The 5,000-nt window shown below is 42.8% G+C and overlaps 1 long non-coding RNA gene across 3 annotated transcripts in view; it reads right to left on the bottom strand.

The window, feature by feature from the left end:
- LOC121693975 overlaps positions 1-5,000 on the bottom strand; it is an 11,841-nt gene that overhangs the window by 4,922 nt on the left and 1,919 nt on the right. For all 3 annotated transcript variants that reach the window (XR_006025637.1, XR_006025638.1, XR_006025639.1), the window contains exons 3-4: positions 4,707-4,842; positions 3,210-3,254 (exon numbers count right to left, since the gene is read on the bottom strand). This is a non-coding gene — a long non-coding RNA (uncharacterized LOC121693975). The remainder of the gene's footprint in view (positions 1-3,209; positions 3,255-4,706; positions 4,843-5,000) is intronic.

Genomic DNA, 5,000 nt, shown 5'->3' with positions numbered 1-5,000 from the left:
TTTTGTTACTCTACATCTTAAAGAGGAACTTGGCAACTATTTCAACGTAATAAACACGTTTAGAAATCATTTGGATGGTTAAATGACCTGTTCTGGTGAAAATGGTGTCCAGGAAAGAGAAGTGAAGTGAGAAACAAGAAACTCGTTTTAAATCGTGTTTCTTACCTTGTAACATCCACATAGTTCTGCCAAACTTATGCTAACCGTTCACGAGCTTGTAAACAAATCCATGTGCTTTATCGTTACCTTTTCCCACAGTTTGAAATAGCATAATGCACAATTTCTCCAGCAGAGGGGGAAATCCTGCCAAGTTTCCTTTTAAGACAATATCAAGTGAATGTCTACACACACATGCACACACACAAGTTCTTCTAATTAGCCAAATTATTTATTCAATTAAATATAGTCGTGGTCAGGATTGTAACAACGAGCTGCCATCCTGTTTCTCTCCTCTGCTCCACAGACGGCACCTGGAGGTACTGGCTGGTCTCCTGCTGCACCCTCCCGGTTGACCTCTGGCTCATCTGGCTCCAGCAGGTCCCCATGGCTTAGGCAGATGTTATGGAGGATTGTGCAGCAGGTGATGACCTCCGGTACGAACTTCACGTCCACCTCCAGGGTCTTCTGAAAAATGGACCTCCATCTGGTCTTCATGATCCCGAAGGACCTCTCTACAACACACCTCGCATCTGTCAGGTGGCTGTTGAAGCGAGCCTGGAGGTGGTTGCGGACAGGCTGCCTGTACGGGGTCATGAGGCGGATTGGGTGGCTCAGGCAGGGGTAGCCACCATCCCCGATGATGCAGTACCCAGGTGGAGGATAGGCTTGGGCATAGTACACAGGGCTATTCTTCAGGACCCTGGCGTCGTGTACTGACCCAGGGTAACCGACAAACACATCCACAAATTTGGCAGTGTGATCGCAGATGGCCTGCAGCTGGATGGAATAACACAGCTTACGGTTGAAATAGCAGGCTGCATCATCAGATGGTGGCTTCACCCGTACGTGGCAGCCATCAATGCTTCCAACCACCCGGTTGAAGGCTGCCGAACCTGCCATACGGGCAAAGCCTGCCCCTATGCGAGGGAGTTCTCCCTCTGTAGGGTGCCGGACGACCTGTCTCAGCAGCTGCAAGATTCTCCCGCTGGTCTTGTGGACAAGCCGGTGAACCGTGGGGCGGGGGATGGCAAATGCCCTGCACACCACACGGTAAGAGGTACCACAGGCCAACCAGAATAGAAAGACCAGGGTCTCAATAACTGGCCCCCAGCCATGGTCAGATGTGGTGCCCAGGACTCCCAATAGGGCGTGGAAGGTCGCTCTAGAGAGCCGAAAGTCGACCTTGAGGTCACTCTCCCCATCAAAATACATTGCCAGCACAGGCACTGTATTGTTCAGACGGCAATACTTAGTAGGACTATGAGGCTGCTGTGTGTGGGGGGCGGGGGGAGAAAAGAGACAGACATTCATTTTTCAATAAAATTCTATTTGTTATTATCAATGTGTGGTTTCCTTTTTTCATGTCATGAATACTATCTATACTAATAACATGCTGCTGTATCTTTGGTGCATACATTATTGTATTTTAAAAATGATGTTTGCATATGAAACTAGTATATCCATTCATAGAAGATAATGCTGCAAAACTTTATAAGCTGTTTAACTTGTACACTGCATTACTACAAGCAATATCAGTTCATATTATCACTTGATATATTAATGAAATATATGTACACAATATTAATATGTGTTTTTAATTGATGATCAAGTTAAAGCAGACAACTATGGATTCTGATACTTTAAAAGTAAGCTAGAATTAAGACTGCTGTGTATTGCTGCATAACATTAGTCTAATGTAGGAATACAATACAAATACCATAAAAAAGCAATAGATGCATCTACATACCAGAAGATGCTCTTGTTCAGCCAATACAAGCAGAGCTCTGCGTCGACGTCGACGCCGAAGTAGACCCCACGTCGCGATGAAAGTCTCCATTACCAAAAGTTTAAAGGTCTTGCAATGACAGCAAAAGCCGGCTAAAATTTTGGCGCGCTCGCGGTCAAAATCAAAATACGACGTTAGTCATTCGTCATTTCCGGTAAGTGTATAGGCGTAGCACCCGATTTGAGACGATACTACTTTGTTGAAAATTACGCTCTACGGACGTAAGTGCATAGTGCTCATAGTGCATGATATCGAAGTGTACTGACGGAAGTACGGCATTTGAGACAGACTCATAGCCTATTCCATTAAGATAGCTAGGTGGCTACCATGCTCATACTGCACTTTTAATGGCAAACTGTAAACAGAAATGTCACACTAGCAACAACTCATTACAAGTTTCCATATCCTAACAACGAAGGCTCCTTGTAATAACTTAATATTGTGTTGTCAATGTGGCGCAAACAAACAAGGCTAGAGTTGGATCAGCCTTATGAGCAAGAGCTGGCAAAAGGACGTTATGAGAACTGTTTAGACTGTCTTGTGTGACAATGCACCATTTATCAATACTTCATCAAGTTAAACATCAAATTGGCAGCATTTTTTTTAATAATAATAATTTTATAAATACTATTTAATACAAACTATACACTAGTGTAAATTATTGGCCTTTTGTTTTACTTTAGGTATGTGTTAGTGTTTTTTTTTTTTTTGAGGGGCGGGCAATATTGTTGTTGCATTGGGTAGCTGTGCCCCTATGTGTGTGTGTGTGTGGGGGGGGGGTGTATTGACTTATACTTATGTGGCATTCAGCCATTTGCCCTAGGGATGTCCTGATACCATTTTTTTTCAAACCGATACAAGTACGAGTATTTCTGAAGTGTAAGTTCAGTGTAAATTGACCCATAGCCTTGTTGTATAAGCTGCAGCCCATTGGAAAAAAGAATGAGACTTTTTTGGGACAACGTAGGCCAAGTTATGGACAGGCAGCTTAAAGCAGACCCATGGGGGCATCAAAACGGAAACTGAAAGTAACTCCCCACTGCCCAATGGGTCTGCTTTAAGCTGCCTGTCCATAACTTGGTCTACGTTGTCCCAAAAAAGTCACATTCTTTTTCCCCCGATGCCAGTATTGTATCGGGCAATCACTAATCTGCCCACAGCTTGAAGTGAGCTGGATCCGTGCATATACCCACACCATACATACACACACAGACACAGATACACACACACACAGACACAGAGACACACACACACACACACTTACCCTGGCCTTCTGTTGGTCGAGTCTGGGCCCCACAGTTCTCAGAATCTGACACACACACACACACAAACACACACAAACAACAAGCAACATGATCATTAAATGTCATTAAGCTACTGATCTCAGTCTTCCAGATAAAAACATGTTGCCTGATATCAGAGTGAAAGGTTACTGTCACTGCCCAGAAACAGGGCTCAAAGGACGCAGATAAATCATCACTTCAGGCTTCACCACCACAACTAGGGTTGGGTATCGTTTGGGTTTTATCCGATACCGGTGCTAAATCGATACTTTTAAAACGGTGCCGGTGCCGAAACGGTGCCTGAACCGGTCCTTTGTTTTTAAACTGTTTTAAATTAAAATGGTCTAAAGCATGAATTGCTTTTTTTTATTATTGATAAGACAAATTTGAACATGAAATTGAACTGTTATATTCAATTTACTATCAATATCTCATTGCTCCTACGCATAATACATTTAAATGTTAAAACAGCTTGCCATGCATGCACACACAATGGTAAGCTCTGCTTTCAAGTTTACCCAGTGCAGGCGGTTTGCCATAAGGTATGTTAAAACCGCTTGCCATAGAACTGCCAGGTCAAGCAAGCTAATCTAACAGGGACTCTACTTTCCAGTTAATTCAGTGTGTTCCCAAATGCTTCAAGAAATGTCATGTCTTAACCCATAACACGCAATAGTTTTGAATATGTTAGGCTACATGTCGTTTGTTGAAGTGTTTAGATTCCCAGCGCTAGCCTAATAGGCATTTTAACAGTATCTATGGCTATGCACTAACACCAGTCAGCTGAGTTCAATTAGCGATAACATATGGAGATTGTTTCGTAGCCTCTTTGACAGCTCAGTGACATCAGGTATGTAACCTACATATTTATGTTTTTGCCAGCTAACTTTTAACATGATCTTCATATTCATTGTGATGCTATATGGGCCTCATGCACATGCAAGATTAATATCATGCCATTATGTTGTTTAGAACACAGCGTGAAATAAAGTTTTCACCTTACAACTTTGCTGATAACATTTCAAATAAATGCCAGTTAGCACATTAGCAAGGATAATGTGTAACGTATAGGCTACTGTTGATGTTGTTTCATAGCCTTTTGCTTGTGTGTAGTTAGGCACGCTCGCGCTCGCGATATCGTTTAAAGTAAGCTACTTGGGCTCACGCAAGCTGTCAAACACTGTCCACTCGCCAATGTGGTGCACCCTCATACATCCAGTGTTTATGTTAGCAAACTGTATCTGGATGTGTTGCTATCAGAGCAAGACGTTAGAGATGGCGCATGACATGCAGTGATGCCTCTTATAAAAAAAGTAAATAAAAAAACGCTATTTAAGCACCGAAATGAGGCACCGAAATCCACGTTGTTATTCGATGCAGTTCTTACCGTTTGCGTCGGCACCAATGCCATATTAGAACCGTGTTTTGGTGCCCAACCATAACCACAACACAACCTTGTTGACACATGATATTGGTACCTGATGCTGATTGGATCACTTATGAAGAACTCGTGCATTAGGTCCAGTTTGCTCTCCGCTAAACTCCATGTTGCACAGCATCTTGATCTTAGCAACAGCACATTGCTCAGCAGCCAATCAAAATCATGACACTCACCTACAAACACAGACACACACACACACACACACACACATACACACACACACACACATTGTGGATGATGGCGACAAGATCATGAAGTCGGAAACTGATGGTTCAAGTTAACAATTAAATAATGTTGCCTAATATCAGATATTCATGGTTGATTTCACTGC

The sequence above is a fragment of the Alosa sapidissima genome, chromosome 20 (assembly GCF_018492685.1).
Source record: "Alosa sapidissima isolate fAloSap1 chromosome 20, fAloSap1.pri, whole genome shotgun sequence".
Taxonomy (NCBI): domain Eukaryota; kingdom Metazoa; phylum Chordata; class Actinopteri; order Clupeiformes; family Clupeidae; genus Alosa; species Alosa sapidissima.
This window is presented reverse-complemented; position numbering and strand designations above follow the sequence as displayed.